A 13080-nucleotide genomic window follows, 5' to 3' on the forward strand; every position below is an offset into this window, starting at 1 on the left:
AGTATATATCTCCTAACATGATCGTCTTAAGCATATCTTTTAATTTAGCAACAGCTGGCTGAGTTCACAAACCATGATTTGCACATCACAGCGAAACAGAAGCAATCTAAAACCATCTCTATCTATTAGACTGGACGGAATATGTGCCTACTTCTTAAAAAAGCTATCCACTGCCATAGCAGAACCTCTAAGCATAATCTTTGAAAAATCTTTCAGGACCAGCTCCTTACCTAACCTATGGTCACAAGCCACAGTCATCCCCATCTTCAAAAAGGGAGACCCCAGCCTAGTTGAAAATTACAGACTAATCTCCTTATGCTGTGTCACCTGTAAAGTCATGGAATCAATTATTAACCAATCCATTATCCTCCACTTAGAAACAAACAACCTACTCTCCAATAAACAATTTGGTTTCAGAAAAAAACTATCTTGTAATCTGCAACTCTTACACTGCAAAAACATATGGATTACACAACTCGATCAGGGCAAAACAATAGACACAATCTACATAGACTTCTGTAAAGCCTTTGATTCAGTGGTACACGACAAACTACTCCTAAAACTAAAATCTTATGGTATCTCTGGACAACTGCATAATTGGATAGAAGCATTCCTGTTAAACAGACAAATGGTCAAAATTAGGAGTGTCCTATCAAATTCTGTACCTGTCAATAGTGGTGTCCCCCAAGGCAGTGTTCTAGGACCAACTCTCTTCATACTCTACATAAATGACCTCTGTGATCATATTAAGAGCAACTTCAAATCTCAACAAATAAATTCTGTCTTACATATTGGCAAAAAAAATCAGAAAATAAAATACAAGCTGAATAGTCAAGACCTTGTTGATGATCCAAGCTCTGTAAAGGACCTTGGAATACTCATATCTAATGTTCTAAGTGCTAGAGCCCACTGTAACTACATAGCCAAAAAGGCATTAAGAGTTAACCTAATCCTATGCAGCTTTTTCTTTGGTAATATCACACTACTAACTAGAGCATACAAAACATTTGCTAGACCAATACTTGAATCCATTCAGTCTGGAACCCACATTATGTATCTGATATTAGCGCAGTTGAGAAAGTCCAGAAATATTTCACAAGAAGAGTTCTCCACTCCTTATGCCACCAGACTTGAAATTTTAGACCTAGAAAACCTTGAATTACGCTGTCTTTGGTCTGATCTAAGTATGGTATATAAAATCATACATTGCAATGACTTACCTGTCAATTAATACTTCAGCTTCAGCCATAACAACACAAGAGCACACAATAGATACAAACTCAAGGTTAACCGCACCAAACTTGATTGCAGGAAATACGACTTCAGCAACAGAGTGGTCAATGTCTGGAATACTCTACCTGACTCTGGTTTCTTCCCCAAACCCCAAAAGCGTTAACCTTAGACTGTCTACTATTGACCTCACCCATTTCCTAAGAGGTCTGATGGGGGCGTGCATAAGCGCACCAACATACCTACCTTCTCTGTCCTATTGTTTCTTTTATTTTTCTTATATGTACCCATTTCATGTATTCATAACTATGTATACCTTATACCTATTATCTTGTAAGCGATTGACAAATCAAATAAATAAATAAAGTAACCTACCATGCAGCTCAACATAATATAAACCAAGTAAATAAGATCATACAAAGTCTTAGTTCAGTCTTCGGCAGTTAGTTGTAATATCCCATGATCTAGCATAGAAAAAAAATCCAGTGGGTACAATTTTGTTTTTCACCAGGATGGGTAAAGATTTGTAGGCAAGCTAGGCAGAGGTGGTATTCAGCAGGTTCTGACCAGTTCTGGAGAATGGGTAGCAGAAATTTTGAGTAGTTTGGAGAACCAGAAAATACCCCCTCTGACTTCCCCTGCCACACCCACCAAGCCATACCCACAGAACTGTTAGTTAAAAAAAATGAATTCCACCACTGAAGTTAGGCCATTATTAGGTAAAAGTAAGAATTTTGAGCTATGTGCCTTTAAAGTTTTGTTTATCAATGCCTGCAATTTGTTGTCTGGAGCCAGAATATGATAAACTTTGAAGAGCTAATCAAAAGGGAACACGCATGCCTGCCAGATGTTACAGAATGCTCTAAAAAGGATTTAAGCAAAGGAAAAAAATGTTCATAAGGACTGAAGTAATGCTGTTTTCTGCATAAATTTTTTCTTGTCAGGAGCTATGTAAAAGAAGTAGAACAATGAAATGGAACAAAGGACAACATTGTAAATTTGTCCTTGTTCTCCAAATGCTTTCATCAGAATTTAAAAAAATGACTCTGATTTGAGAAAAGATCTGTTGATTACCAAATTCAATATACCACCTTATGCTAACTTTTTAAAATGAAGAGCAATTTTTCTTTTTGAAATGTCTGTCATAATATTACCCTCCAAAGGGACAAAGTTCGATAGAAAATCTGAATTTGAATGGAATAAATTCTTAGCGGTCTGTTTTGCTCCAGGTAAAATCTGTTCTGAATCAATGTGCCCATAGTGTCAAACCAAATAAAGCACACAACCTTCCTATACTACAAAACAATGTTATTTGTAAACAGTAACATTGTTCTTCCCTAACCTAACCTAACTTAACCTAACCTAACCCCGAATCGTGTGTATTTGTGTATGTGTATGTGTATATACACATACATGTGTATACAGTATATGTGTGTGTGTGGTGTATACTGTATATATGTATGTGTGTGTGTGTACACACACACACACACACACACATAATGACACAATTTAGACTAAATTCAATGGGATAAATTCCATAAACAGCATACAAAAGATTATAGCCCAACTACATATTTTATCTTACAGTATAAATATTGTAGCCCATATTATCCTTGCTTATTCATGTTTTATATCTACTATCAAATTTGATATTGTAAGGTAGTTATGACACACACATTTTTCATTTGCTATAAAGCAACGATGTACATTGTTGCTACAAGGAATAATGAGAATAGAATAAAGCAGGGGTGTCAAACTCGTGGTGTCACGGTGGCATCATATGATGTAGTGGGACTTTCCCCCCTTCGCTAAACGGGTGGGGCCAGCACCTGATGCATCCGGCCTGTGGGCCATGAATTTGATACACCCCTGTAAGGCAGAATTCAATTTTGTTCCTCCCAGGTTTACATTTCATTTCAAATTGGTTTTATTGTTTTGATCTATATTTTAAAAAATAAATAAAACTGAGCAATATCCAAATTTAAAAATGCAGTGAAAGTGGGAAGTCTCAAAATGGCTCATGACCAGGTTTAGTCGGTCTGTTGATGTGGTTGGATTAGAATATCATCTACATGTGGATGAGATAAAGGCTTTTTACCACAAAACTCTTAGTTTTTAGTAAGGCACACTGCTGCTATCTAAAGCATTTGGAAAGTTAATCTCATGATGACAGCAGTAAATTGATGATTTTCCTCCAAAGCCTCTCATACACACTCCTTCTGTTTTATGTTATTGTCCAAGTGAAAACTAGTTTGGACTTTTATCATCAACCATGAAGTAATTATGAAGTAGGTTCGGTTATTAAGTAATCTTTGACTGGCTTGGTAGACTTAGCATATCAGATACAGATAGTCTCTCAGAAACTGGCTTACATATCCTAGAGATAAATCCTCAACAAGAAAGGAACTTTTAAAAAAGAGCAAAACAAGACCAGTTAGCATCAGCCAATCAGGAACTGATGCTCCAATTATTCTCTCTACAACCACCTCTGAGCAGGTAAGTGCTGAAGCAATGGTAATAAGTAACTTGCTTTAATTAGCTAGTAACTCTGGACATAATTTCTAGAAATTTGACTTCAATTATTTTCAAAATAATTTCTCATTGAAACTTCTTCCATATGCAAAATTGCACAGTTCAGTAATTAATTCCCTTTGTGTTTCAGGATTGCTATCACATTGCTAAAAAAAAATTATCTAGACTTTGAGCAGGAAATTCTGTTGAATTTATCTATTTTTTTAGGCCTGGGATGAAGGAAGTAACTCTTGATGGAAGGGCTTAAAAATTCCCCAGCTGAACAGACTATAGTATTGGGGAGCTGAGCTGAGCTATTTAGTTATATTGGTTTAGTATTGAGAAGTTCAGCTGTGTAGAGAGGAAGGGGTCCTTCAGAAATATAAGTGATTTCAGAATTTTTGTCCAGACAGCAAACATACTTTTTTTGTTAACATTTGATAAGTTTTCTTGCTTGGAATAAAGTGTGACATGGCCTACTTTTCATCCTGACATAATCCTGCCTATGCCTCTTGTATTCCTCCTTAAAAATGGGAAAGTTTCCCTTGAACTGAGCTTGATTCTGGATAATACACCAGAATGTGGTTTTTATCACTACAACATGGAAATGGTTTGACAATGTTACTTTCTTAGATATTTTCAATTTCCCCCAAGTCCTGAGATTCTAATGGCACCCATCCATTTATTAGGCAGGGTTAGTCTTAATTTTTCTGAGACTAATGAAGGCCTGTCAGGACCTGTAACTTACTGTTAACTTACTCGCAACTAGTCATGTCCAGTTTGGATAAAATCACACCTGAAAATCAGTGGTAGTTATAATTAATCTTTTATATTAATAAATATTTGTTTGTAATAACAGCTGTTAGATTTATTAATCTATCTTGCTAATACTTTCAGAAACAAATGTAGCTTTCCACGCATACTTTGGAAGCTATTCTTAGCCATGGCATTTCTAGCAAGAGTAAATGTTTCACATTCTTATCACAAAAATGAATTCCTCATACCTTGTATAACGATTAACTGTTTGAAACTTGAATAATATTTTACTGATAGTCTGGCATAACACGTGTATAGAAGGGAAATAATTTAATTGAAGGCATCATACCAATATTTCTTGTGTCAGCTGGATTACTACATGATGAAGTTATAAAATGAGTACTCTCGATTGGCTTGATGTTTGTGGAAGAGATCATGCTTCATATAATTACAAAGGAGTAACAACTAGAAACTCCGTGTTAAAATGAAGAATGTCTACATCAGGCTTGTCCAACCCGTGACCCATGGGCCGCATGCGGCCCAGGTCGCCTCGTAATGCGGCCCAGGTCGCCTCGTAATGCGGCCCAGTGCCCACCCCAAACTTCGTGCCAGAGCCAGCGAGGAGGAGGAGGAGAGGCAGGCGCGAGGCAGGGTGAGGTGAGCGCCATGCCAAGCAGCAACAGAAAAGGCCAGAGTGTCACCTCCTGCTGTTGCCGCCGCAGCCGCCGCCGCTGCTTCTGCCGCCGCCACCGCTGCTTCTGCCTTCCAGTCCTGCCACATCCAGCCGGGTCATTTGCAAGAGAGGTAGGCGCTGGGCGGGCGAGCTTTCTTCCCCCCCTCCCCCACACCCCGCAAAATTTGGCCGGAAAATAAACCGTGATAAACCGTGATAAAAAAAAACATGATAAAAAATAAATAATTTTTAATAATTAATTATTTTATTTTATATGCGGCCCAAACCAAATTTTCATCTTCTAATGTGGCCCAGGGAAGGTGAAAGGTTGGACACCCCTGGTCTACATGCAAGAAGAGACAAAATAGTATGTTATGCACTGACGTAAGTCCCATTGAGCAGGGACACATAGAACTGAAGGGTTAATTGTATCAAAGTCCCATTTCCATAAATTTCCATAAAATGATTCTGTGGTTTCTTCCCCAAACCCCAAAAACTTTAACCTTAGACTGTTTACTATTGACCTCACCCCTTTCCTAAGAGGTCTGTAGGGGGCATGCATAAGCGTACCGACTTGCCTACTGTCCCTGTCCTATTGTTTCTTTTTATTTTTCTTATATGTATCCATTTTATGTATTCATAGCTATATTTATACTTATACCTGTTATCTTATAATTGCTTGACAAATAAATAACTAAAATAAAAATAATGAGGTTCTACTTTTGTTGATATTAACATCAATATCTTCAAAAACAAGATGCGTTGAAATTTTCAGTTGTATATAGTATCCAAGCACACACTGAGGATTCAGTACAAATCATCACATGTATATAAAAATTCACATAAAAAATCATAAAAGTGAAATTCACTTCAAAAACATGACAACAGCAAATGTCATGTTATACCACACCTGGCCAAAGTTTATCAAAAGAACTTTCTCACATATCTCATACTTGTTATTGTTTGAAGAAACATGTGTGAAAGTGTTCAAAGGAAAAAACAACAACCAAGATGTGTTCACCTACAATTAGCTTTAGATACGCCATCAAAAAAAAACCACCTAATAAAAAACAGATTAAAACATGACTGGACAGCAAAGCAAAAAGCTGAAATAATTATTTGAGAATGATTGCTTCTTTTTTACTACCTGCCTAGGCAACTAAAAAAATAATAAAAAATAACATAGAAAATTTCTATCTTGTTGCTATACATTGGATACAAAAAGTCTATACCACTTTTTTTAAAAAAAAATTTTCCCCCTTAATATATTTCAGTTTGTTTTTCAGTTGAATTATATGTGTTATATTAAAGGTGGAAAAAATTCTGATGTGATGTATCTTGATCTCATTTTTTTTACTTCTCAAAACCAGGCATTTTAACAGGGTTGTATAGACTTTTTTATACCCACTGTAAATTCAGATACAAGCAGCACAAGAACTATTATTCCATAACTCTCTGATATTATTTATTTTCTATCTAAAGAAGATATGTAGAATACCAAGTGACATTTTTTGTAAGTATGATGTCACAACATTTTTATTTTTCTTATATGTATCCATTTCATGTATTCATAACTATGTTTATACTTATACCTGTTACCTTATAATCGCTTGACAAATAAATAAATAAAAATAAAACATCGGGCTTCTATGTCCATGGTATATCCCAAGTTCACCGAGTAAGCATGTACAAAATTACAATTTCTGACAAATAACTACATCTTTACAGAGGCATCAAAGGAAATAAAAGAAATTAAAAGGATTATTCACATTGTTTTAAAGCTGTGAAAATATCTCACATTCACATCCAAAGAGATTTAAAATATGAATTGATTCACAGATTACTGAATCGCAGTACCCCACAGCTATTGGTTATTCCTCTTCCTTTCACTACGGTGCATCAGCTTGCCTCACTACTAACAGAATAACAGAGTTAGAAGGGACTTTGGAGGTCTTCTAGTCCAACCTCCTGCTCAGGCAGGAACCTTCTACCATTTCAGACAAATGTTGTCCAATTTCTTTCTATTTGATTTTAAAAAGCTTTAGAAATCCTTTCATAAATGTTGAGGATCCTTGTAAGGCTCACCCAGGAACATGTTTTATAATCTACGATTCCAATAGATACAAATAATTTTTCTCATCATAGCTGTGGTAAAATCAATCCTTATCTGTGAGGAGACATCCCAGTTCTCAAAAAGTAAAAAAGAATATTACTGTCTACTTACATGTATTGGGACACGTGCAGTTGTATGCTGGAAATAGTTCAGTCGCTGGAACTCTTGTAACTCTATCCCTTTTAATAAACCTTGCTAAGAGATTCTGTGAATCGTGCTTGGAAAAGAAATTAGTTCTGGTTTTATGCTGAAACCACTAATAACATTAGGTTGTGTTTATTTTATTTGTTTATTTTAAATATATTCCCCCTCCCGCTATCTTACATGCAAGACTATAATCCTCACAAAACAACAATAAAACAAAAATTCCTGGCATCCAAAAAAAGGCAACTGCCCCCATACATCCATATTCAGTTGTACTGGATTCCAGCCTCACTACCCCAACTCTTGAAGGAAAAGTCAGCTCTTCAAGGCCTTCCAAAAATCAAGAGAACAGGGGCTGCCAGATCTCAGGAAACATACATTACATGGGGTAGGGACTGCTGTGGAGAAAGCACATTTCCTCGAAAATGGTAGCATTTAAAGGAAGGGATCTAGAGTGTATCTACTTGATCAGATTTGATGGAATGGGCATATACTTTTTGGGAGAAGCAGTTTTGCAAATAACTTGGCCCCATGACATTTAGCTTTAAAAGTGTTAACCAGAATCTTGAATTGCTCTTATTAAAAAAACCTGGAAGCCAGTGCAGTTTGCACATCAGCATTGTAATACAGGCAAACTGTGGAACACTCAGCATTAGTGAGAGTGAGAGCAATCAACCAGTGAAACAGCTTGCCTTTGGGGTTGTGGGAACTTCACCATGGGAAGCTTTCAAGAAGAGACTGGAATGCCATATGTTGGCAATGGTGTAGGCAGGGATGCCAAACTCATGTCGTCACGGCTGTGTCATGTGACATATTGGGACTTTTTTCCCCTTTGCTAAACTGGGCATGGGCATGGGCATGGCCAGGACATGACGCATCTGGTCCACAGGATGGGAATTTGACAGCCTTGGTGTAGGGTCTCCTGCTAGAGCAGCGGGGGGAGTTGGACTAATGACCTACAAGGTCCTTTCCAACTCTGTTAATCTGTTACCTGTTAACTAGGTGCACTTCTGAATTTCTTAACCAGTTGAAATTTATGGATGGCCTTCAAAAGCAATGCCATTATACTAGTCCAACCAAAAAGTAAGCAGAGTGTGAATATGAATGAGTGTAAACTTGTCCTCCTGATTCAGGAATGGAACTCATTGTAGAATACCTTATGCCACCAGACTTGAAATTCTAGAACTAGAAAACATTGAATTACGTCGTCTTTGGTCTGATTTAAGCATGGTATATAAAATCATACATTGCAATGTCCTACCTGTCAATGAATACTTCAGCTTCAACCATAACAACACAAGAGCACACAACAGATACAAACTCAAAGTTAACCGCACCAAGCTTGATTGCAGGAAATATGACTTCAGCAACAGAGTGATCAATGTCTGGAATACTCTACCCGACTGTAGTTTCTTCCCCAAACCCCAAAAAGTTTAACCTTAGACTGTTTACTATTGACCTCACCCCTTTCCTAAGAGGTCTCTAGGGGGCGTGCATAAGCGCACCAACGTGCCTACTGTCCCTGTCCTATTGTTTCTTTTATTTTTCTTATATGTACCTATTTCATGTATTCATAACTATGTATACACTTATACTTATTATCTTGTAAACAATTGACAAATCAAATCAAATCAATCAATCAATCAATGGATGTACTTGGCACATAAGGGAAATCTGAGCGAAGACCCTCCCAGCCACAGCTACTACCTACTGCTTCAGCAAAAGCTGCAAATCCACAAGAACTCTAAATTATGTGCCAGCTTTGTTTTGGGGAAATGCTATCTTGACTGTAGTCAAAGATACTCAGTTTTTCCTGCATAGCTCTCATAGGACTTAAAATTGGATCATTAGAACTAATACAGTCTTACACAATTTGCAGTTCTACAATCTCCAAATGAAATAAAACAGAGTAACTTGCCTATATATGCCTTTTTCAACATTGCAACTGTGATACAGCTTGCAATTCAAAAAATTAATTATAGGTCAGGGAAAAGAAATAAGGAAAACTATGTCCCAAGGCTATATATTAAGAGAATGTGCTCAACTGTTGTTGAAAACCAGGTGTCGTAAAAGGTTTTTTTAAAAAATACAACTACAACCTGATATAGAATTAAGTTGAAATAAATTTAAAATAAGCAAACTGAAATTGAATTCAATAGCGAGGTGGAAATAAAGAGGTGAAAAATCCAAAAAAGTCTACATATCGTATACCTTTGCAACAATGCTGTCTCTATGATGTTCTCTATGAGGTGCAAAAGCATGCGATAGGAAAGTTTAATATATATTCATTTTCTTCCTCCTTTAATTATTACAGTCATATAATAAGCAAGTCTATACACATTCTGTTAATCGTCTTGGAAAACCCCAAGTTCTGGAATTTGTTTTTCACATTATTCCATGTATGCAAGATGTATTTATCTGCAGGCATGCTGCTAAATAAAGTTTACACTTCTGTAAAAGACAGCAGCTGCTGCCACTTGGGATAAATACTCAGACAGGAGAAACAGGTGATAAGAAATTCTTCTAGCTTATGCATATATGAAGCAATGGAGTTATAAACAGTTGCTCAAGACAATGCCTTGTTTGCCACAGGTACAACATTATATTATGCTTTATCTTTTTAAAACATAGGCACAATCTATCCCAAATCCTTTGAGCAGATATAAAATTGATGGCATTATTCATAATATAGTGAAGCAATCAGAGGTAGCAGAAGACTACACACTTCTATGAACTGAACACCTTCTAAAGATAATCAGATGCATCAAAACACATAATTTCTCTTAAATGGCATCTGGGCAAACTCTGACTTGACTGCTGATTGATTTACAGACTTGATTGATGTAAGTTTGCTTTTTGCTGGCTATCTGATATAGATCAGATCTGAAAAATGCTTGTTTTACCTATAAGAAATGCTTGCTTAAGGACGCATTTGTTTTTTGTGCCAATCTCGAAGTCCACATGATGTTTGCTTGATATTTAGGGCCAGTATAAAAACTTGTGGAACATTTCATTTGGGGTTGCTTGCTTTGAGAGCGATTCTCAAGATTCTTATTCTGCACAGAATCCTAGGGCTAGAAGAGACCTTAGATATCTTCTAGCCAAGGTGTCAAACTGGCAGCCCAGGGGCCAGATGCATCATATGCAGGCCTCACTCACCCAGCATCACAAATAGAAAAAGAATCACAAAATGTGAATCACAGCAAGTTTGACACCCGTGTTCTAGTCCAATTCCCTGCTCAGGGCAGGACTGCTGTACCATTCTGGACAATTTGTCATCAAATCTTGTCTTGAAAAACTCTAGTGATGGAGCACCCACAAGTCTGGGAGGAAAGTTGTTCTTATTACCTTTGGTTATGATTGATGGGCCTGCCAAAATTCCTGGAACATCACAGAGAATTAAGTTATATATTGATCACCAATTTTTAGATTAATAGTGATGGTCTAAAAGGATATATCCTAGCTCCTCTTATAAAGAAGTACAGTGGAACTTTGGGTCGTGAACACTTTTGTTTGTGACCAAATTGGGTTCCGACCAAAAAATCTATGATTTTTGAATTGGGTCAAGATTCAAAAATCAGGTGGTGAACAAACCCGGCCGTGGCAGATTCCCTTTCCACACCGATTTCCCTTTCGTGCATGCACAGTCCATGCATATTTTTGTCTGTGCACGCAGTCAGTTGTGCTTCTGGTCACGATCAAATCAGGTTGTGACTGTAGTCCTGGAGAACCGGTAACAGAAATTTAGAGTAGTTTGGAGTACCGGCAAATACCACCTCTGACTGGAGATTTTACAGTATCCTTCCCCTGCCATGCCTACCAAGCCACGCCCACAGTACCGGTAGTAAAAAAAATTGAATCCCACCACTGACACACATCCTCAAAAATGATAACTTGGACTCTTATTTCATCTACCCTTACACTAAAATGATTAGAAAAGATTAATTTTTAAGTAATAAATCTAGATTTCATGTCTATCTGGGAAGAGTAGGACCAAGGGTTTTTTTCCTGTCAAGAATATTATGTCTTCAATAGCTGCTGTTTATATGTGAGGCAAACTTATTACATCTTGTAGCCTGAAAAACTTTACCAAGTCTTTTTGTATGCCAGTTAAACTAACCCAGCAGACAAAAATCCTAACAATTAAAGGTAGGGAAATACAGTATAATACAAATTTTAAAAAGCAGATGTAACAATATGACAGTAAAGGTGTGTTCTTTATGGAACTAAAAAAATTTCAAGCATAGTTGGAGAATAATTATTTAACAAGATTAAAAAGTTGGAGGCATTGGTGATCCATATACAGCATTCTCTTTAGCCTTCTAATATCAATACTTTTATTAATATTACTTATTTATTAGCTTAATGTCACACATATAGTATATTCATGTCAATTACTTTAATCTACAATAAGGTCCATGGTCAGCATCTACAGATGTATTGCCTCTATATGATCCCAATGTAATACTTTAATATTTCCAATCTAACATGAATATTAAAATATTATATTCTAAATTCATTCTGAACATATTTAATTCAGTTAGAAAGAACTGAAAAAATACATCTGTCAAAATGTATTGTATCAGAACTGCTTACACATGTAAACAGTACATCCTAAATCTGTGGTTTGAGATAGGTGAATTCTCATCCTCATTTACTTTCTAAGCAATGCTTATTCAATGTATATTATTTACATATTTCATTTTGAACTCATTTTTCTGCTTTTTTCCCAATATTATGACATCTTTTTGCCTGATTTGTATTGCAATTTTATATTCGACACTAGATCACAGCCCTAAAAGTTTATACAAATTAATATTTCACTTAAAAGTTACATTATATTCTGCTGGAAATAGTTTGTCCCGAGACAAATAAGATCTATTTCATATGCTAAATAAATACCTAACTAACATACAGTCTTAATGATTTACCAGACCCAATGCTTAGTACAAATACTAGTTCCCTGGCACAGTGTTGGTCAATGATGGATACAATAAAGCAGTTTCCTTCCATGTTATTATTTTGCAATTTTAGTATTAAAAATCTATCAATGATGAAATAGGTTTGTAATGTTATGTTTTCCTGGAGTACACTTAGCTGTGTTTTTCCTAACTATAATTTATCAATTAAATCACAGTTGGCTGGACTTGCACCACATATATTGCCATAAAGTGGTTTGTTTTATTTGGGCTAAGAATGCTGTGCAAATGTAAATGTTCAGTATTCAGGTCTTTTTCGTAAAGAAATTATTTAAAGAGACTCCCCCTGAAGATCCCCAATTGCTAACCATCGGGAGCAATTAATGTTTTTCTTTAAACCTAGGCTGAAGTTCCTTGGCAGCTATTCTGGAGTGCCCCTTTCACGTACAGCAAGGAGAGACTGAATGGTTATGACAAGCTAATGACAGGATTAGTTAATGCAGATAGAAGCCTGTGGGCTCAAATATGATAATAATTCATAGCAAACATTTCCCCAGTTTCAAGATTAAGATCAGGAAAACTCTTAAAACACTTAAAATATACTTCAAATAATAAAACATTTGCTAAATCTTAAAAAAAAACATTTGCTAAATCTATTGTGTCCATGCAACAAACTAAGATGTAAAGTAGCCATATTTAGGCTACTTAGAATGAGTCATTGGTTATACATAGTT

At 36.2% G+C, this 13080-nt stretch overlaps 1 protein-coding gene across 12 annotated transcripts in view; it reads right to left on the reverse strand.

The window, feature by feature from the left end:
* Positions 1-13080, reverse strand: part of TACC2 (transforming acidic coiled-coil containing protein 2) — a 170062-nt gene that overhangs the window by 116405 nt on the left and 40577 nt on the right. The gene's annotated exons all lie outside the window — the stretch shown is intronic.

Source organism: Pseudonaja textilis, chromosome 4, assembly GCF_049901715.1.
Source record: "Pseudonaja textilis isolate UNSWEBS1 chromosome 4, rPseTex1.2, whole genome shotgun sequence".
NCBI lineage: Eukaryota > Metazoa > Chordata > Lepidosauria > Squamata > Elapidae > Pseudonaja > Pseudonaja textilis.